At 32.6% G+C, this 24,100-nt stretch overlaps 1 protein-coding gene and 1 long non-coding RNA gene across 2 annotated transcripts in view; one reads left to right on the top strand and one right to left on the bottom strand.

Annotated features, from left to right (window-relative positions):
• Slc45-1 (Solute carrier family 45 member 1) overlaps positions 1 to 24,100 on the top strand; it is a 65,891-nt gene that overhangs the window by 28,678 nt on the left and 13,113 nt on the right. The gene's annotated exons all lie outside the window — the stretch shown is intronic.
• Positions 8,308 to 9,080, bottom strand: LOC141386468 (uncharacterized). Its single transcript, XR_012408387.1, has 2 exons — positions 8,630 to 9,080; positions 8,308 to 8,578 (listed from the first exon to the last, which is right to left on the bottom strand). It is a non-coding gene; the product is annotated as an uncharacterized lncRNA (long non-coding RNA).

The following is a 24,100-nucleotide window of genomic DNA, read 5'->3' on the forward strand; positions in this document are numbered from 1 at the left end:
AATATACCAATTTGCAGCAAAATCGGTTGAAAAATTAACCTAATACGTAAAAACGGTCACCACCGATATGTGGGGGCTATAAAAACCACAGGTCTATGTGGCCCATATTTATCCACATACGACCCTCAACTATAAGAAACATTTTTGGAAAATTTTAGTAACCTATGTTTTTCACATTAAAAGTTATGAGTAAAGTTCCACTAAAGTGCCCATATTTCGCACTGTACATCGGTAGATAGTTTTGTCAATCGATATTATCTGCTCTAGTTTCGGAGAAATTAATATTTTTAAAACTGTTTGATTTGGTTGAAGTTTCAATCTCATTTGATTGTTCACCTTTACTTTCTGTTACAGAGAGTAATGTTTTTCAAAATGAACTGACAGTGGCAAAATTTTACTGATCGCTACCAATATCATGACTTCCTCCCGGCGAAGGGAATTAACAATTGGCTTTTCAGCTTTTTGAAATGATGCCTTTTTTCAGCGAAAAAGTTTAAGACATTGGGGTAATTCTCCAGATTTAAAAACAATCAAATGAAATTGAAACTTCAAACAAATCAAAACAAACAAAATACAACGGATGACATGCGCAGGGGAATTTGAAATAAATTCCAACAACAATCACTCACAGGCAACTGCGTTGATGTTATCTTCAACTTACAGAACTCGATGAGTTTCTAGTTGATACGTGCTGATAGTTGTTTGCAAATATTTTTGTTCTGATGTTTTTTTTTTTGGAAAGCCGAAAAGTGATTGTGATTTTCATTTATTTTAGATAATTCTTGTGGCGATGTCTCAGAGGGACTGGGCCAACTCAACCGTCTCCCTTCTGAGGGGAATAATTAATTTCCCATTAAATGAAAAAATCGACTTTTCAGAGAACCAGTTTTTGAATTTTGGTCGATTTTGAGTTAGCGGAATTACCGAAGGTCGAAAGTCGACCTTTTAGTTTAATGTTTGGTTACTTCCAGTTTTAATTATTTTAGAAAACCTCTCAAGAATGTATGTACAACATTTTTATAATTGAAATAGGGTCTGTTCCTGAAATCTAGAATCAAGAATCTACTAATGTTTACTATTTATTCGATACCATAAAGGAAAATTTGTTTTCGTTGTAACAATTTATAGATTCTTGCAGGTTCTGGAAAAGAGATATTTTTTTTTTTTTGAGATATTTTGTCCCACTGTTATTCATTGGAACCAAATTCAAATTAACAACAAATTAAATTCAACAACTATCGTAAGATGGATGACATATTGAAAGAAGTAGCATAATTTATTGACCCACTAAGGCAAAGGTTATTGGAATTGAAATATTTATGATGTAGCCACCGCCGATACCCAACTGGCTTCTCGCGTCATGCCAAGCCAATAAATTGCGTGCGGAAGTTGTGGGTATTACTCGTGCAAATCTTACATACAATTGAATAATTTCAGTTTCTGTGGTGCGAAACTACAGCCTACTTGAAATTGGAGCAAAATGAAGAATGACAAGAAATGAAAGAAAGAAGACATAATTTGTATAGATTACTTTATTATTGTGTTTTTATTTAAATGTTGAATGTTCTTTTGTTCAAAAATAATTTAATTTTTTTACAATGCAGCAGCAACAACAACGACCAAGACGACAATGACAACTTTTTAAGCGATGTTGATTCTGTTTCTTCTTTGGCACATTCCAAACGCGATTGCCGCCTGACCAGAGTAGAGATCAAAGATTTTTGCTTTTCATTTTTTGGCGAAATAGTTTTCAGTTCGAATTGAAACGCATCGGGTCGTGGTGGTGGTAACGCTGGCTGGCGTCCGTGATAATATCGTTCCGCAATTCTTTGCTTGCAAAATTTTTAGTGATAAAGAATTAATCAGAGAAATAAAAATAAATGTGAATTTAATGAGTAACAAAATATAGATTTGTGGAAAATAAGATAATAAATTTATTAAATTGAATATTGAAATTATAAGCAAAAGCATATTTTAAAACATAAATAAAAATATTATATCTAAATTATTTTGGAGTGATTCACACAAGTCAATTTTGATTTAAGTGAATTGATTTATGAATTTAAACCACTAAACCATATATATATATATATATATATATATATATATATATATATATATATATATATATATATATATATATATATATATATATATATTTGCAAAATATTCTACAACAGAAATCTGAGTTTGCGTATGACCTTTTTCAATATTTGAATGGAATAAACGTTATTTTAGTTATTAGTAGGCTTAAATTTATTCCATGGTATAACAAGAAATTTAATTTCATGCAGCCGGCTGATTATAATTTTTGTTCAAAATTAAAATTTGAAGTACATACGTTCATTGTCAAATATATACAATACAAAATATATTTTGTTTTTATTATTAAATGTCATGTCGTATTATTGTTATTCTGTAGTTGACACGGTCAACTACAGGTGTACAGTGTTGTATTTACCTACATATACATATTTGAGAGATGCGACTACCTTTTATTATTCTACCATGGTTTATTCATTCGTGCAACAGGAAATAATTTTTCAGAAATTTATTTCGCATTTCATACATTTTTAAAAAAAATATTTTTTTAAATCGATTTATGCGTGTTATTTTTAAACATTTCAAGGGAATAAAGCTTATTTTAGTGATTAATAGGCAAAAGCTCATTCATCCGTGCTGCAGGAAATTATTTTTGAGAAAATTTTCGAAAAGTCATAACCCAAATATATGTTCATACATATATTCTTGATCATCATAAAATTCTAAGTCGATATAACCATGTCCGTATGTTCGTCTGCCTGTTGAAATCAAGACACAGCTAGGATTTTGGCATTGAAAATGAGGTATATCGGTCCACGTTTTTATATAGCCCCCATAGAACAGTACCTCCCGAATTTCGGTATTTTGAAGGTTTTAGCCACATTTTCTTACCGATATGGCTGGCATTTGGTCTTCCGTAAAGCTACAAAACTTTCCCTAAAAAAAATTCAGTAAAGGTCCACGTTTTTATATAGAACGGTACCTCCCGATTTTTGGTATTTTGAAGGATTTAGCCACATTATAACCATGTACATATGTCCGTCCGGCGGTTGACATCAAGATACAGCTAGAATGTTTGGCATTGAAAATGAGGTATATCGGTCCACGTTTTTATATGGCCCCCATAGAACGGTACCGACCGATTTTCGGTATTTTGAAGGTTTTAGCCGCATTCTCTTACCAAAATGGCTGAAATTTGGTATTTAGTCTTCTTTGGCGCTACCAAACTTTTCCCCAGAAATTTGTGAGTATAGGTACACGTTTTGATATAGCCCCTATCGAACGGTACCTTCCGATTTTCGGTATTTTGAAGCTTTTAGCGACATTCTCTTACCTTTTCTCTACCAAACTTTTCCCCAGAAATTTTTCAGTATAGGTTCACGTTTTCACATAGCACCCATGGTACCGCCCGATTTTCGGTATTTTAAAGGTTTTAGTCGCATTAACCTACAGGAATAAATAAAATTCGGTATATAATCTTCGTTGGGGATATACAGCATTCCTGCAAAAAATTTTCGGTATAGGACCACGTTTTGAAATAGCCCCCATAGAACGGTACCTCCCGATTTTCGGAATTATTATTTTCGGTATTAATATTAGCCACATTCTCTTACCGATATGGTTGAAATTTGTTATCTCTGGGGCTACAAAACTTTCTCCCAGTAATTTGTCAGTGTAGGACCCACGTTTTGATAAAGCTCCCATAGAACGCTACCTCCCGATTTTCAGTATTTTCCAAATTTTAGTCACACAATCTTACAGAAATGGGTAAAATTCGGTATATACCTATAAAGAATTGCCGGTATAGGTCCTCCCGATTTTCAGTATTTTTAACGTTTTAGCCACATTACCTACTGAAATTCGATATGGGTATAAAATATGTGTACAGAGAGTTGTGGGGATAGATGCACGTTTTAATATAATAGAGATATTATGGGTTCTCGATGAGAAGTCTTTTCAAGGATTAGTCTACAGAGGTGACTGTAACTTGGTGTTTCGGATTATGATCAATATTGGTTTATACATATTTTGTTATATTTCGAATTCCAAAATTTACAAAGTACCTTCAAATTTTACGTACTGCTGTACACTAGGGCGATCAAAAAAAATTTTTTTTTTTAACTCCTACCCCAAGTTTTTTCCATTTGACCCAAAAACCTTATATATGAAATTTTATGACCTGTGCCAACCGACGATCTTCATTTCCATAGCAATTTGTATGGGGCCATAGTGCATTTTCACGGAAATTCTGCAATTGTGGTATGGATCGATGAAAAACTTTAACACTTCATTGTACTAAAACTAATCCTACAAAGATTTGGGTCCAACATTCCCGAAATCAGCCAAACATGCATATTGGAGTTATATCAAAATCTGTTCCGATTTTCGAAAATTGTTGTAGAATTCGTTTTACTAGCCACTACAATGAACTGGTAAAGTTTTTCATCGAAAATACACCTTTGGCCCCATACAAATTACTATGGAAACAAAGATCGCTAGGTTGGCACGAGTTAACCTGACCGATCGCCATTAAATTTCATATATATAAGAACCGGACTATATACGATTGAAACTATAGGAAAAATGGAGTAAAATGGCCCTTAAGAATTTTCGTTTTCTCATCCTGTGGACCTTTTAAAAGACATTCAAATTTCAAAGGACAAAATTTTTCAAAAAAAAAACAATTAAATACTTGTACTAATTGCCCGATGATGGTGTTGGTGTCATATTAAAGAGGAGAATATTGGATTTATATAATAATACTCATTTATTACATTCAAGGATAACAAGGGCATCAAAAATGTCCTTGAAAAATTAAATACGAAAAAATCCTTTGAAAACATCCTGCAATTTGTTTCAAAAAAATATATATGTTAATATCCTTTATGCAGTGCAACACTTTGACATTGACGATTTTGACATTAAAGATGTGTTTTGTGGGAATTTTATGTATTCAGAATCAGTTCTTTAAGACAAGAGCTACAACTTTTCCTCCGAGAGCAAATTAAAAATTCTTAGCAAAATTCTTAGCAACAAAGCCTCAAACCTTTAGGGCCCATAACCGCGAAAGTGGAAGTGAAGGGGAAAAGCGCCGGGACACGTGTCTTGTTATTTTTGATCTTCTATTATGCTGCGGTGTCAGACTATGGTTTGTTCGTGATTTTTTTATATATAGAATAAAATATTTTGTTTTCTTTGATGAATTTCATGCAAATATTTATTAAAAAATAACTTACAAATTTGAAATCTGAATGTACTTTAAAAGGTCAACAGGATGAGAAAACGAAAAATCTTAAGGACCATTTTACTCCATTTTTTATATAGTTTCAGGCGAATATCGTCCGGTTCATGTGTAATTTTGGCTGTCGGGCGGTGTAATCCATAATTGATAAAAAAAACAACTGTAAATTTCGATATTTAAAAATGTAACTGCTATAAAGTATACAAATATCAAACTTTAGACTCCGGAAGTACTAAAAAACAATATAAGGTTACACATCAAAAGTCATAAGTTCATTTTGAAAAAAAATTGTTGCTTTGATTTTGGAAACATTAATTTTGATTTCATTAGTCCTCGAATATAGATTAGTTAATTTTTATTTATTTTTAAAATAGTTTTTTTATATTCTTCACGATAGATAATTCGAATAAGATAAATTATCAACCAAACTTTGTTCTAGTAGCAATTCAATGTCAAGAGCTCAAACATTTTTTTTGTCAACAGTAAACATTGTTATCAACAAAACCATTAAAGGAATAAAAATGTTGTTTGAATAAATATTCGAGTTCTCTTTCTTTTTTGTTGGTGTTTTATTGTAGCATTATCACATGAATGAGTGTTTTGGTAATAAACGATTTATAATTTGGTTATGATTCGTTTTATGAACTCCTTTAAATATTAATACAAATCTTAAATTTGTACATATCTATGTGCTGGGGTTATGACTTTTTTACAACCGAATTACCTTATAATTATAAGGAAATATTTTGAGAAAAAATATTTTCATTTCATACATTTTTTCAAAAAAATATTTTTTTTAATCGATTGTGCGTGAACTTTTTTTACATTTCAATGCAATAAACGTTATGTTAGTGATTAATAGACAAAGGTTCATTCATCCGTGCTACAGGAAATCATTTTTGAGAAAAAAATATCGAAAAGTCATAGCCCTACTATGTACATTATGCGAGTACCCTTATTGCCAATTTCGTTTACCTACAAAACTCAACGAAAGCAAAATGTATATTGACAGTTTTATTGCTATGATACTTTTGTGATAAACGTCTGCAAAGAGAAAAACAAAGACCGTTGATCTCAAATACACATTTCTACATACTTATTTATGTACGTACCTATGTACATATGTATGTTAAACTATTAAATTGTATACATAAGTACGACAAAGAAATGTGATAAATTTGAATAACCTAGTATCATCGGTACTTTGTGTGAAAAAATGAAACAACAATGCGAAATACAATAAAGAAAGTTAAAGTAAATTCTCAGAATTAATAACTAAATTTATATATACAAAACACTTGAAATAAAGAAGAAAAATATTGTAAAGTTCAACATAAGAAAAAAATATCATTGTAAGTACTTTAAAACTATCGATATCTATGCATAAGATCCAATTCAATATTATGCTCCAAAATGAGAATCCCTGCGGTCAGATTATTAGAATGTTCGTTTTTTATAATTTGGAACTCAAAATGCAAACGCGGATAAACAATGGATATGAAAACGCGAAAGATGGAATTTGGAATTTTGGTAGTTTATTTATTTATTTATTCTTTACCTATTATGTTCTCAATGGATTGGCACGCAATTGTGAAATTACAGGTGCCCGGACATAATTCCCACGGACATAACTCCCAAACTGATTTTGGGCGTTATGTCCGCTTTGCTTTGGGGACATAACTCCCAAAATTCGTTGCGAGTTATGTCCTTGAAGCAATGCACATTGGACCCAATGACAGGTTTTTGAGGCAACAAGTCACTGGAAGCAGCTAGAGCTACCAAATTTCGTTCCAATGTTTAGAATGGGCATAAAAGTACTTCTGCAAAATTCTGCAAAAGAATCGGTTCAGATATAGATATAGTTTTCATATATATGTTTCATCCTATTTAATCCGATTTTATATTTAAGCCCCACAAAGGTCACAATTTGCATCCGATCGCCTTAAAATTTGATATGGTAAATACTGTTCAGTTTAGAATCATGTCCTGAAAATTTGGTTCTGATCGGTTCAGATATATATATCTACATACATATATATAGGAACTTTTTCAGGTATACCATGATGTTCGAAATATAAATCTTCATAAGGTCTGAGAATAGATCGTAAGGTACTTTTTATCCCGAAAAATGGAGGGGGTAGGGGACTTCCCCCACAATGTGTTTTAGCCAAACGCGAAATCTCAGAGATTATTAGACGCATTGGTATACAAAACAATAGTAATTGTGACCTCTATCATTAATTTACATATGTTTTGGAAATAGAAAACCGCGATCGCGTCCGTTATTTGAAAACTTTATAATTACAGGTTAAGATCTTGAAATTTAGTAGGTGTTTGTAGTACCAGTTATTAAGGGGTCGATCGTCGATAACAATTATCGTATGGCAACTCTCAACTGAAGTTGCGAATCTCAGTTGACGAATCGGCTGTTTTTCAGCAACCACCAATTTTCAGTTGCAGTGAACATTTTCGAAGAAACAAGAAGTAAAATAGAAGGAAAAATAAACATTTTGTTAGCAATTATTGATTCTTTGCATCATTAATTAATTTTGTGTATCAATATGGTGAAAATAACGACAAAGCAGCAGTTCGAAATATTAATTGTTAAACTGAGTGAAAATCCAAACTTAGCCCGAGGAGTTCGGGAGTTTTGGTGAAACCAAAGCCACAGCGGATGAAGCGTGGAGGTACATTTCGGACAGTTTAAACAGCCATGAACATCTAAAACGAACACCTGAAGAGTGGCAGAGTCTGGATTCACTTTAAAGCAAAGTTGAAAAAGAAAATGCCTCAAAATAAAATAAACTTCAACGACACTGGTGGTGGTCCATCAAAATAAGTGAATTTATCGCCTTTGGAGCGGACAGCAGCAAATATTTTGCAAATGAATTTGGTGACAAATACAGTAGGTTTAGTTTAAGTACAAATGACGAACATCCTCCATCTATATACCCAACTACACCAGAGAATTTCGTTTTTGAATAAAAATGGTTTTTATTTTGCCTTTTTTCCTCCTCTGTCAACTTCGAAACGATCCAATTTTGGCACAATTTGTCCTCTATCAAGTGGACAACTTCCTTCAATACTCTCGACAATGTAGATTGAGCCATGCAATTGTTGAAATCATTGCCATGGGACTTTTGGAAACTTCCGTCCTCCAAGAATCGCAACGCTGCGCACACTTTTAAAAGTGGGGGTATTCCTGTTGATCTGTAACTTTCTTTGAAGTCATCCTTTAACGTTTCCACAACGTAAACTACGGCATCCTTTGGCAATCCAAAATACGCCTTAAACCTGAGATAATTTACTGATTATACAGATCTTTCCACATGATCATCAGCTTACAGTGCAGATGGCAATTCCAATGGATTCGACTTGTCCCTCAAATTTCTTCTAATAGATGCAATGTCCTGTATATTTTCTTCATCATCAAAAAATAATTCCACCGAACTTATCATTTTTTTGGACAGCAAATAAAACTTGACGATCCGAAGATTCAATGGGCAGGTTATATTCCAATCTTGGGTTGTTTTCCAAATTTGCTCGAAAACTCAGCCAAAATATTAAAATATTGTCCAGAATACACAAAAGAGTTATCCAAAGCGCAATTATTTTTAAAATGTTTTTTTTTTTTTTTTGGCGAATAGAGGTCACAAGTTTGAAAAAACACTGATCGATAACATGTTTATCGACCACCCAGTTGAGTTGACATTAATGGTACAACATTTCGTCTCAGTCGCGCAGACAACTGACAACGCAACTCAAGTTTAGTCGCAATACAAGATAGACCCATAAATTTAAAGATCTAGAATATTGAAGATTTCAATGCTTGGTGTAACTCGGATAAGATTACTATAAAATTTGGCGACTTGTGTCATATTGAGCATCGTCCAGTCCCAACCCAGTCTAATAAATAAAAATATCCACATTTTTAAGTGTCACGCTATCTGTAAGTATTTTTCTATAAGTTTTCGGATCCACACAGGCATGAAATTTTCTACACATATAGTTCTCACTATTACCTTCTATCACATATATACAGTTTCGACAATACGTCGCAATACCGAGAGTTCTATTCCAAAAACCATGTAAACTACAATATAAACTACACTAAAAATACACCACATGTCTACATCAAATATTCCTTACAAAATCTAACTTCTTTTAATTCTTAATCAGAATATTAATTTACATACCTTTACACGTGTTATCCATTAAAAAAATTGTTTGTTAAGTTAGCTGTTTTTAATTGTCGAGCGAAACAAAGTTGTTCTTCGTTTGATAAATTTTTATAAAATTGTACAATATAAGATGCAATATCTTTGCCAGCCCGGTATGTGGCCATGAAGCGTTACCAGGTTGAAATGATTGTGTTTCTAAGTGGTTCAAAGTGTTAAGAATCTAATCCCGTTACTATTTTATACAAATATATGACTTCAAAAATAGACTTTTTGCCTTAGAAACCTACCATTGGGCCCATTGTGCAATGCGGAAATTATTTCTTTGCATAATTTGAAATTTATAATTATGAAAATTTTTATAAATTTTAGAGTACATAGTAGTATGAATGTAAGCGTAGTAATACATTTGAGAAGGCCTAAGTGCCAACCAATGCCGAAGTATGCACAAAATCCTGCTGATTAAAATTATACTGTACAACAAAATTGAACTTTTTATACCCTACACCACTATGTGGTAAGGGGTATTATGTGTTAGTGCATTTGTATGTAACATACAAAAGGAAGCGAGATAGACCCATAGTTCCTTCTAGGGATATACATAGAATCACTTTCTGAGTCGATTTATGCGTGTCCGTCCGTCCGTTCGCAACATACAGGTCGCATTTGTTGACCGATTTCGCTGAAAATTGGGGAATACCATTTTTTTAGCCGTCGGAAGATCAAGTTCGAAGATGGGCTATATCGGTCCAAGTTTTGGTATAGCCCGCATATAACGGTACCTCCCGATTTAAGGTATTTTAAGGATCTTAGCCGCATTTGTTGCCCAAACCAGCTGAAATTTTACATTTGAGGTTCCCAATGGCCGCTAAATTGCTCCACTAAAAATTTTCAAGATAGGTCCACGGTTCGGTATAGTCCCCATATAACGATACCTCCCGATTTAAGGTATTTTAGGGATCTTAGCCACATTTTTTGCTTGAACTAGCTGAAATTTTACATATGTGGTTCCCAGTGGCCACGAAATTTCGCCACTTAAATTGAGCCAAATTATATCGAAATCGGTTCAGATTTGGATATAGCTCCCATATATATTTTCGGCCGATTTCACGTATTTTCTGTACCAAACACGCTATATATTTCCGATTTCGATGAAATTTGGAATGTGTGACCGAATTCATTCTAGAAATAAATGTGCCAAATTATATCGAAATCGGTTCAGATTTGGATATAGCACCCATATATATTTTTGCGGCCGATTTCGTGTATTTTCAGCTCCAAACACGATATATAAGTCCGATTTCAATGATATTTGGAATGTGTCAATGAATTCGGTCTGGAAATAAATGTGCCAAATCATATCAAAATCGGTTAAGATCTGGATATAGCTCCGATTTATATTTTACATATTCACAGTGGTGTAGGGTATTATATAGTCGGCCCCGCCCGACTTTGATCCTTTCCTTACTGGTTTTTAAATTACAAAAAACCCCGCACAGATTATGAAAGAGGACCGACAAAAAGAAGACACGTGTATCGGCGTTTTGAAAGTTTACGTCGGGAAGTAACCTAAATAGGCGTGGCAAGTTCCGCCCATTTCTACAGGTTTTGACAAAATTGACTGAATTAAACCTAGAAACTGACATGCGTGTGTGTATCATGAATGAGCATAGCAAATTTAGTTAGGATATGGCTAGTTACATCGATTTCAAGGGTTAATTCAGTCAATTTTGTCAGAGCAGAAGTAGCTGCCACCATTATAGTATTTAGGACCATCATGGATGTTAGGACTCGTATGTCGGATACATTCACTGGACAATAGCCGTAGACTATCCCCGCATTTTCACATACAATATCAGGAACATATGACTTATCCTCCTGATGTTATTTTAGATTATATTACTAAAATAGGTAATTTTATAAAGTCCGATCTGGTTTATCAATATTTTCCCTATATATATATTCACCATAGATATTCAAAAATACAGTTTGAATCGAGCACACGTAATCTTCTGAACGATTTTATTATGAAAAACATTAATAAAATATATTTTGTGACCGCAGATAACGAAAATGTGAATAAAAACTGTAGAATAAGGTCCTAAATCATATATAAAAAGCGAAAGCTTCTGAAGATGTTAAATATTCTAGGTACAAACTTCTTTTATTCAGACACTCATAATGAAATTTGATTTGGAATATTTCTTATTTTGGCACAGTATGGAATAAATTTTAATTAAGAGTCTAAAAGTTTAACAAATAATTTCCACGTAACGTCATTTTCTTAACAAAGTATTTTACTTAGATATATAGTTTATTCTGGGACTAACAGTGAAATTTTTTATAGAATATTTCTTCTTTTAACACCTTTCGTCTAAAAATAAATTTCATGTTACTTTCATGCATCAACTCGATAAAAGAACAAAACAAATTTATTCAAAAAATATTTGGGTATTTTGTTGGCAAATTTGTTGTATATATTTTCTTAATATATGTATTTATATTGTAAATACATATTTCATTTATTCGGCGACTTGTACTAAAATTTGATGGAGAATATTTTTGTCTTTGAGGTCTTCTATCTAGAATGAAGTTTTGTGGGACAAAACTGAATAAACTCAGATAAAGTACAACATTAACCCTAAAATGTGATTTTATTTTTGGCAGATTCCTGGCGTTTAGGTACGATTTAGAGTTTTTGTGTATTCGGGGTCCTATAAGAAAATTTTATGACAAATAATTTTGTAGAATATTTTGATTAAGAGTGTAGGCGTTTTTTTATTTGGGATGAGGACTTGTATTTTGCTTTTCAAAATAGTCAGGCTTAATCGTCGTTGTTTTAATATTTTTTTAAAACAACTTTAATTTATTATTATATTTTGATCTGATACGATCACATTTTAAAGGAGTTTGTAAACGTTTTTGAACAAAGGGACCAAAAAGACCCGTTTAGTGACTCGCATGAGGGTTAATTTTTTCATAAAAAGATACCCCGCATTGTTGTCAGTAATATTGCCAAATACACTTTATACCTAAAATGCAAGGATTTTTCGATGTAGACATGTAAATATATTTTTTCACTTTTCAAAATAGTCAGGCTTAATCCCATAGTCGTTGTTTTAATATTGTATTAGAACAATTTGGGAAAAATTTGGCGATATTTACCAAGGGGTAAGGCAGTCAAGACTATAGTTTCGAATCTCGCCAAAGATCCTTCCTTGTTTTTTTCTTAATTCGGAGTAGTAAGAAAAAATTATTTTGTAATCGAGCGATTTTTAAAGTATTTGCTTATTTTTACAAAATGTTTGTATTTTCTTTAATTGTGGAAATATTTGTTAAGAAAATCGCGCGGTTTTTTTGAAAAATATTTTTGCCTTACGTGCTGTTCGCTTTTCAGAAAGTATTTGAACATATGAAAAAAACTTTTAATCTTCTTAAATTGTGAAAATATTTTTGTAAAAAATCGCGTGATTTTTTTCAAAAATATTTTCGACTGCGGCTCTTTTCGTTTTTCTTTAGAACTTATTTGAATATTTTTAAAAACATTTTTGATCTTCTTAAATAGTGAAAATATTTTTGTAAAAAATCGCGTGATTTTTTTTCAAAAATATCTTCGTCTGCGGTGTTTTTCGTGTTTTAGAAAGTATTTGAATATTTTTACAAAAACTTTTTATCTACTAAAATTGTAAAAATATTTTTAGAAAATATCGCTCGATTTTTTAGAAAGTATTTAAATATTTTTACAAGCATTGTTTATCTTCTTAAATTGTGAAAATAATTTAGTAAAAAATCGCGCGACTTTTTTAAAAAATATTTTTGACTGCGGCGCTTACTTACTTACTACTTACTTACTTACCTTACTTACTACTTACTTACTAAGTAATGAGTATGGTGGCACAGAGATAGTGTGTCCGACTACAAATTCTAGAGTTGTGTGTTCAAAGCTCAGCGTCGGCATGTGTGTTTTTTTGTTTACAAAATTTCAAAAACATGTTGATGTACATGGATGAGTTTAACCAACCCTTGCTGTTCGAGCGAGTGGTGTAGTGTGCTTGACTACAAATCAGAAGTTCGTGTGTTCAAGACTAGCATGTATCGAATGAAAAAGAAAAAAACAAAAAATGTGTAGTGTTGAATTTGAATATAATTTCACCTCAATTTTTTCTAAAAATAGAACTATGCTTTTTAGCTTCTTTTCGACTGCCGGTATGTGGTTAAGTATGTACTTAAAAAACATATTTAAGGAAGTACTTCCGCCCTATGACATCCCCATGTAAAAATAATGACTTTTACGGTATATTTGTAAGTAGTTACTACTGCCAAATTTTACTGAATAAAGTCATTACTTAGTAATGACTTTTTTTGCTGGGTAATTTTCTTAAAAAATTTAAATCAATTATAAATTGTATTATGAAATGAAAAAGTGTATATAAACTTAGTTATTTTTTTAATTTTCTTATTGTATTTAAATAAAAATCACTTAAATTTAAAAAGCGGACATAACTCCCATCGGGATCTTTATCCGCTAGGGGGGTCCGACATAGCTCCCAAAATCGTTTTGGTAGTTATGTCCGTTGGGAGTTATGTCACGGCACCGAAATTACAACCGATTTAGCAAAACTACAAGTTCAAATCAAATATGCTAATTATTTCTCACTAACAGATATAATATTAAAGTCACAAAAATAACGTTCAAGTTCTCTGTAGAATTTAAATTTGTTAAGGCTTTCGATTTCATCTTTGAAATTCTGACTTTGACTGTGATTTAAAAAGTGGTTATTGCATTTTTATGAAGACGAATGGCACATTCACATAATTAATTTGACATATTCTACCAAATATCTGTCTTTGAATTCAATTAATAGGAGTAGAAAAGTATTCGCCGACAGAAATATTCATCTGTTTATGATAGCAAGAAATAAAATTCGACTATTACACTGCTCAACAAAATTGAAAAAGTTTAATGTTTCAACCGAAGTTGTTGTTTCTAAATGAAATCGGCGAGTTATTTTCAAATCCGGTCGTGGTTTTTCTCCATCAGCTCTTGTTCTTGAGATATAGCTCAAAATCGGTTTTTACGAGTTCTTGGAAGTTCCCCAACCAAAGCTGCGATATTCGTCCTTTTTATTAGAATCGCAAAAATGAAAAGTTGGGTTCTATTAACGGCTATTGCGATATCTTCGTTGTTTGACCACCTACGACAACCTACGTTACATACTTGCAAAGTTGATATTTTCTACTTTAATTAGCAGGTTTTGCTTTTGATATAGCCCATATAGAAGCGGAGATATCCGCTTTGAAATAAAATTTTGACTTTTTCTCAAAAATAAGTTTTTTGCCCATTCCGACTTCTGAATATAATCCCACCATCACCAAAATCAATAGGCTTCTTCGCCTCCGGGACCTTCATCAACACCCAAAATTTGGTGACGATCAGATTAAAATAGGACCTGTAGCGTGATTACAAGGTTTAGATGGACGGACGGACGCACGTAGCCATATCGATTCAGCTCGTCGAGACACTCATTTTGGTATAGTATATATGTATGGGTCTACAAGCATTATTTCGATGCGTTACAAACTTTTTGGACAAAACCAACTTATAATACCCTCTCCACATTTTGGAGTAGGGTATAAAAACAAAATAACTACATAGACCATCTTTTGTAAAGCGCTAGCCTGGTATCAGTGCTAAATTGCTGGGCAAGAGCAAGCTTGATTTGAAGTCTTTTAGTGCTACATAATCTTAAAAACTTTTTTGGTGATTTATTTTTTTATTTATTTAATATGACAACTTTACATTAATCCAAGCAATCGGGCCAAATATAATAGAATTAAATAACACAACTTTTATGTACTCCTAGAAAATAAGCTGTAACTCTTGAGTTTTAGAGATATCAACATGAGCATTTGAAACAAGGTATAGTAGAAATCGTAGAAAAAATAATAAACAATAAATCTCATTTTCTGATTTATGCGACTATTTGAGTAAATGAGCGATGCGTATGTATTTTTTTCTATTATGTTAAAAGTGTGAATTTTTGATAGTGATATTTTACTCTTGTCCATTTAAAGTCAATCTTTTGTACTTCAATTTCATATCTATAGTCCACTCTTTAAAATCCCATTCCAAAGATTCTATTTTTGGTGGTCAGTATAACAAAAAAATTGTTGACATAGGTCCATGTTTTAGCAAACTTTCATATAACTCTCGTTATTATATCGAATTATCAATATTACCATGATTATTTCTCGTAAAATATATTTTCTTATAAATCAATTTACAAGGTTGTTAGTTGACTCCTCTTTATTGCTAAAAATATATACTGGTGTCAGGGATATCTACCACGGCTGACTCTGATTGAAAGAGGGATCGATATAGACCTGAACGTTCCTTGTTAAACATATCAAAAACTTTACTTACTTATCCACATCACATATTTAAATTTAACATATTGTTAAATCTTCTAAAAAAACAATTATTTTATTGCGTTTACTTAAGTTTTTAAATATGCGTTTTTTATAACACAACTCGTGTAATCTTCGTTTAAATGATTCTCAGTGAAGGTTTATCGCCTTTCACATTACTCATGTCCAGCAGTAATGAAAGTTCATAACAGAATAGCAAATGCATTATCAAGCAAATATTTTTGTCGGCTGCATTTCCAGTCATCATGAGGTTGTTTAACCCCCATTAAACCTAAAATTCTTAATCTAATACCGTTTTATTAAATATATAAAATATTTTGCGTTTTTGATTTTATTTTTAAGTTGTCTATAACTGCTGATAAGATTTTTTCTATTTTCAATAATTATACCCTCAGCCTGTAGGCTAGAAAGGGTATATACACTTTGATACGACCAAAAATGTGCCTCATCGAAATAACGGTTTTAGACTCCAAGTATGTTTGGACGAAATTCGTTTCAGACAATTTGGAGTCGATTTAGCCATGTCCGTCCGTCTGTCTGTCTGTCTGGCTGGTGCGCACGATAACTCTTGAACTGATCAACCGATTCGAACCAAATTTTAGGTATGGTAATATTTTGTCCAAACTTAGTTTAAGTTCGAAGATGGGCCATATTGGTCCACTCCATCCGGTACCTCCCCCACAAAAGTTCAAAATCTTCCTATAAAGTGGTATGAACGATAACTCTTGAAGGAAGCAATTGATTTTGTCCAAACTTGGCACATCGTATTATTCCTTCTATATATATATATATATATATATATATATATATATATATATATATATATATATATATATCGGACTCTAATATGAACTATAACGGTCTACTCCTTCGGGTACCTCCCAAACAAAATTCGGATAAAGAGAAATTTAAGAGCACCTCTTGGATCGTATTGCAATTTCTTTCAAAGGGTTGTCCTTGCGGCTCCCTTTACGACGGTACAATTTTTTTCTTGCGCAAGACCATACTTCTTGAGATATTAGCCTAAAAGCTCCGTGAAACCCTTACGGCACCAACCAAAATGGGAAATCCGCAATATAACTCTCGCAGGGAGTTTCTAATTGGTGCAGACTTTGCACATCGTATTATTTCAACCAGTCATGTATCAGGTTAGAATATGGACTATATCGGTCCACTCCTTCGGGTACCTCCCTAGGAAAAAGTGAAGTTTAAGACCTGCTCTCGCATCGTTTTTAATCTTTTTTTCAGTAGGTTGTTCCAGCGGCCTCATTTAAACGGTACAATTTTTTTCTGGAGTAAGTCAAAACGTCTTGCGATAATGGCCGAAAAGCTCCTAAACCACGACGGCACATACTATAATGGCTATTGTGCAAGATAACTCTAAAACTAATTTAATATTTCGAGTCCTTTATGAAGAAGTTCGGATACTAAAAATGTTTGGTATATGTCAGTGATTGGGTAGAGCCCCACATTACGGTACCTACAGATTTTAAAGCAAACTCTTGATTCAAAATCGGCATAATTATTGTTTTTGGTTTTTTTTTTTTTTTTTTTTTTGCTGAGTGATATCTATATATTTTAAAGAGAAATAGAAAAGGTCAGTTATTGAATGATTTTGCGAACCCATCAATTAATATACCCTTTACTATTTCAACATATTCTATGCATAAATGATTTCACTTTGTGGCATGGAATATTTTACAATATGTTTAATATATGTAAGTATAACCATTTATTGAACCAAGGCCTTTCTAAAGCATAATTATTTCCAACTTACAAAATCAACAACAAATCAACAAATAAATGTTAATTTTACAATCATATGCAACATATTTCAGCTTCCTTTTACGGATTTGCTGTTAAACATCAAATCAAATCAATTTCAATCAAATCCATTGAGGCGCATCAAAATTATGCCACTTTTCTTCAAGCAACAAAACTAAAGAAGCTAAAGTGTTGGATTTATGAAATCGATAACGCTATGTTCGCTTCCGAAATGTTCGGAATATAAATGATGCGTAACAGAAAACTGAATTGATTGGTACAATCATGTATCTGTACATTGTAATTACTAAAGGTTTCAACATTGTTTAATATCTATCATTAAAATTAAAGCCATACAGTAAAGGCAAACAAGTAAAAAAGTTAAGTTAAGGCCGGGTCGAACTTTTTATACCCTCCACCGTAAACTATGTATTCGGAACATATAGGGAATAATTAGTTTTCTTTCTGTTACGAAAGTACCAATGCCCACAATTTTAGGTGTTGGAAGTTTTTTGATCACTGGAAACCCCAAATACCTAATTTTAGCTAATTCGGGTCCTATGTAAATGGGCCTATCGAAAATGTTGTAGCTGTGAAAATTCTCCACAAAATTGACCTTCATGATATTTTCGTAGGTTTTACCGTTTTTGAGATATAGAAGTTCAAATTGAAATAATGCACTGACTGTATCTCCTCGTTATAAAACAATATCATGTTCAGTGTGCCTTAACTAACTTTTTATGAAAATCGCTTACACATGGGAAGATTTCGCAGATTCTGAAACAGCAATGTTTATAGATAAGAAAAATAAAAACGCAGAAAAATTGCCGGAGAGATTTTTAAATAAATCGCGATCAAAATTCACAATTTTAGGGGTTTTTTAGGTTTTCACGATTTTGTTTGGAAACCGCAAGTCGTATCGAAATGAGTCTAAAGAAAATGTTGTGGCTGTGAAAATTCTCTACAAGACTGACCTTTAGGTGTTTTCGTAGGTTTTACGATTTTTGAGATATAGAGGTTCAGTTCAAATTATCAGGTTTTTATCTTAAGTCTTCAAGATTTTGCTTGGAAACCGCAAGTCATATCAAAATGAGACTAAAGAAAATGTTGAAGCTGTGAAAATTCTCTACAATATTGGATGATTTATTTTTTCCTAGGTTGTACCATTTTCAAGATATATAAGTTTAATTTGAGCAATTGCAGTAATGACATTGTTTTATAAGGAGGCGATACAGTCAGTGTATTGTCTCAATTTGAACTTCTATATCTCAAAAACGGTAAAACCTACGAAAATATCATAAAGGTCAATCTTGTGGAGAGTTTTCACAGCTACAACATTTTCTTTAGGCCCACTTACATAGGTTTCGCGGTTTCCAAGCAAAATCGTGAGAACCTAAAGAACCCCTAAAAATGTGAACTTCAATCGCGATTTATTTGAAAATCAATCCGGCGATTTTTTTGTTTCTTGATATTTTTCATCTATGAGCATTGTAGTTTCAGAATCTGCAAAAACTTCCCAGGTGTAAGCACCTTCAATTTAACTTTGGTTAAGGCACACCGTGCACTTTCTTTACCAATTAGAGACTTGTCCTTTTTTAGTCTTTTTGCCAAATTTGGATCCAAAAACTCTGAAAATTCCTGTGAATGTGGTATTGTAATTTCCTGCTCATACTTAGAACACTCTATGTTCTCACTTTGTATATCAAGTAAAATTGCTTTCACTTTAACTATTACGCCATTTCTTTTTTATTCTAATAAAATAAATCATCTCTTTAAATGGCGGAAATAAAAACATCCGTATAAGATGTGTCATTGCTGGTACAAAGCGTTTAAGCAATGTAACCAATTATTGCTTTCAAATTGTTCATTTTAGCTTTCAAATCTTTCATAAATTGGGAGTCGATGGTATCAATTGAGCAAACTTTCAAAAGTTTTTCAGACCAAACGGCAAAAATGGGCATAGTAAGCTTAATTTTTCGGAACACTCTTTGCATACTTTGAGAAAACCGAATAGAGGTTCTAGCTTTAAGTCAGATATACGATCCAACTCATTCTTTTCTAGCAAAATACTCTGGACTTGGTTTGCTCTCAAGTTGATGTTGTTGAAAAACATCCTCTTCCCGAATTGGGAAAACTGATTGACTGCCCAAAAAAGCTTGTAAGATATTTTAAACACTCGGAGCTAAACAACAAATTGTAGAAAACGTTAAAACAAGATATAAGAACACGTTGGAATTCAACATATATATAATATATGTTGAATTCCAAGAGGATGTTTTTCAACAACATCATCCATAACTAAGTTCAAATTGTGGCCAACGCAAGGTATACGTTTAAATCTTTAAAAACCCGAAACAACGTTGGAACCATTGTCGGTTACAAATACAGTATTTCCCAACTTGTCTTCAATATCAAATTTAGCAAGACAACTGATTTTCAAAGACAGTATATTGCGTTAACCCGCTGAGTTGTTTTGTATTTGCTTCTCTCATAAACAAATGGCAAACAAACATCATCTTTTTGTTCTGGCCTCTCCATAACAAAACGGCAAAAATTACCAGAGTACAAAAACGAAGCAAATAATTTTAGGAAAACTTCAGTTGGTGAATTTTTTGGTCGGTTTTATATTCTTGTTCGATTTTTGCACGACCTCTAAAGGGAGGCCAAAAATTTGGCACGATCGTGCCACATAGTGCAGATCGTGTTTGGTCGTGTCGTGCAAAATCGTGCGTTGGAAAAAAGCACGATCACTCACGGACAAAAATTTATTCCGGCACGACACGCACAAACACGGCGATTTTCGAGAAGGCACGAACACGCACTACTCACGGCACGTCACGCGCCCACCTCTAGTTGATTTGTATTTACTTTGCCTTATATTTGTTCTACCATGGCACAGTGGATGCGCCCAACGACAAAAATCAAAAAAATCATGTCGTCGTTTTAAAAATTTAAAAAAACAAATAACTTCAAAACTTTCCAAATTTTTCGAAACTCAACTTATTTTGTCCATTTTTCGTGGTCCTTAAGGAGAAAACGCCTCACAAACATGACTAATTTTGAAGAAAAAAATTTATTTAAAAATGAGAAAAAATTGCTATATTCTAAGCGAATTTATGAAACAAAAGACTATTTTGAACGCCTTAACTTAAGTTGAGTCATTTAGTAAATTGCCTAAGCTTCATTTTTCTAGTTATGAAAATTCCTCTATATTGCAAGGGTTGCCAAATATTTTGGTTATAATATTGGTAAAAATGAAATTATTTAATATAGATGTATGGATTTCCTTAAACTTTTAGTCACTTTCCACAAATTCGCAAGAATGACCACTAGTACCAAATTGAAGCCTAGCTCCTGTAGATTTCAAAACTGTATAGACTTTTTGCGGAAATTTGCGGTTTTGGCAGTTATGGTCAAAAGTTTAATTCCTATTTCTAGTTGCTGAATTCATATTTTTTGAATTTTTAAAATTATTTTTATTATCCCAGCAAAAAAAGTCCTCCCAAAATCATAGGTTTTGTAAGGGATTTTTGGCAGCCGTAACTACTCGCAAACCCCCTTTCTTCCCCATTATTTTTACAAGGGCATGTAGCACTCAGTTTGTAGTTATTTTCTGACCACTTGAATAACTAGTTATTCTGTCGCCACTGGAAGTTGAAAAGTAAGCTGAAAAAAATTCTATTTTTAGAACAGTTGATGTAGAGATTTTTTTTTTTTTTAATTTCATCACACTCTTACTTTTATTTTACTTTATTTTATTGATGAGTTGATGAACACACGAACCCTCTGATTTCTAGCCAAAGACACTACATACTATGCCACGCACACGAACATTAAGGGTTGCTTAAGAACTTAAATGTGCAGTGCACATGTGCACCACGAACTGTTATTTTTTAATTAAAAAAACTCGCGTGCCGACAGTGAGCGTTGAACACACAACCCTAGGATTTTCAGTCGGACACACACTCACTTTGCCACCGTTCTCATTACTTAGTGAGGAGCAAAGTAAGTAGGTTTGCCTTGTAATTTTTTTAAGAAGTATCCCATTACTTTTCAGATTACTTGTAATGGGAAAAGAAGCTTGTTTACATTACTTTGTAATGGGCTACGTAATGACTAATGGATCCGAATTTTTGCTGGGATCCCTTATTATATCTATGTTCAATATAATGTTTTTATGCTATTAGTGATTTCTTTTAACATGGTAACTTGGAGCCGCTCTGAAAACTCGCGATTGAAAAATAAAAGGTTTTGGTTTTTGGTTTTTTTCTTGTTTGGGACACCCTAATGTTGCAACACGTCAAAACGTGGAAATTTTCCTCGCACTGAGAACCAAAAATACGTAATTACAGGTAATTCTGCAGAAAAAAGGAGATTGAATCTTATAAAGTACAGAAAAATATATGGTAACCCTATGGAGGCTGTGGCCAAAAGTGGACCAATGTCACATTTATTTATAAAATCCTGTTCTAAACACTGAGTTAACTATTAAAGCCTAATCCATTTATTTTATTTATTTTAATTATTATTATAAACTTATAGTAAATATAAGAGTATTATATACAGTAAAAAGCATTAGCTACCATGGCCATCAGCTACTAATCCATTTAGAATTTGTTAAATATCTGTAAAATACATAAAATCGAGATAGAAATCATATATGGGGGTATAGCAAATCATGGACCAATATTGACAGTTTCTCGCGGAGAGGTTTACTATGCAATAACAACTCTTAGCAACAGTAAAATACTTCAATTCAGAATGACTCGCTACGTGGGAACCACGCGAAATTTTAGACCTAGGACTCCAATATTTTTGTTAGAGTGTTTTTAGCCCCCGAGGACCAATTGTTAAAAATTTCAGTTCGATATATCATCTAGAAGTATTTTTGTCACACCTTCCCATGTAAGTGCCACAACTGTGCGTGGTGCGGAACCTCTTTTTAAATAAAATGGAATTAATGTTATTTTAGGCTTTAATAGGCAAACGTTTATTCATTCTCACTACAGGAAATCATTTTTGTGAAAAAATGTCAAAAAGTCATAACCCTAATGAGTATTTCTTTTCATACAGTTTTTACAGAATTCAACTTTTTTAAGACGCGATATCTCTTGAACCGTTTGTCAAAAAATCTGAAAATATATTTAAATGTTTTGCTGATGAGCAGCATCACCACAGCAAAAAAAATGAAATCAAAAACCTCACTCAGAAATCCCCAGGACCAATGAAATCTATTATGAAATATATTTTTGGCTTATGTAAGGAGCAAGGATCAAAGTCGTGTATTTTTACCATTTGGGTGTGCCGACATTTGCTAATTTTGAACATTCTTCATTTTAACCGACTTCAGGGTTAGAATTAGTTATGACATAACCATAACGCCATAAGGCCATATCAATCAGTTGATTGAGCCAAACCTATGAAAGCCATAACCATAAGAACCAAATGGTTCATTTTACCTTTAGAATGCCAAATGTCGTGGAGATCCGACAAAAGTGTGGCATCCAAAGCTCTTATATTTGTGTGAGGATAAGACGTATTAGTATGAAGATTAGATGTTCTCCTTTGAAGTAAAGTCTCATATCGAATCGAATCTGTAGTGGGATTCTCTAACTCATTTTTGGTGTTACCGACAAAAATCGGTGACATTAAAACGCAAAATTTATGAATGAAAAGTTTAAATATTGGTTGCTAACTTACCAAATAACATCATTAATTACCGAAATTATAAGCATTTTAACTTTTGTCGGTAACTCAAAAAATGGATAAGAATCGCACTACTGATAGCTTCACAATTCCGAGATGTTTCTCATTTTGTGCCCATTAAAAAATGCATTTCCCTATTCATTTGTATCGGCACGTGTACAAAACTTTGGTGAGTCATTTCGATATAACATACTGAAGTAGATTTCATGTAACACCTTAAATATTTCCCAAACAGATAAAAAATAGATATTTGAAATTAAACAAAAACCGACAATCGGTTTGTTAGTTAGTTTTTTGATTTGCTAATGACTTTGCAGCTGACGTAACGATCAAAATAATATTCTCACCCAAAAAAAAGAGTAGAAAATTCCTTGCGTGTTTGGGGCGCATTTTAAAGCCGGAGATGGAAAACTTTTTGTTTCATTTATTAGAGGTAGAGGGTTGTTGTTTTGGAAATACCGTAAATTTCAACAATTGTTTACTAACTTTTAATAGTTTGTTATTCATTGGTACGTAGCTGTTGTGTTCCGTTTATTTATATTTTTATTATTGTTTTTTTTCTTTTTTTTTGTAATTTTATTATGAATGGGGAAATTTGCCACAAAATAACCCATTATTTAATTTATTTTATTTGATGATATTTTAATGTATGCACAAATGTTGATAGTTGTGTGCTGCATGTCGTGCTTTAGATGCCACCAAACAAACAACCCGTAATTAAGTTTTTAATTTTTTTCAT

This window comes from Musca autumnalis, unplaced genomic scaffold (genome assembly GCF_047663935.1).
Source record: "Musca autumnalis isolate F117 unplaced genomic scaffold, ASM4766393v1 scaffold_5, whole genome shotgun sequence".
Lineage (NCBI taxonomy): Eukaryota > Metazoa > Arthropoda > Insecta > Diptera > Muscidae > Musca > Musca autumnalis.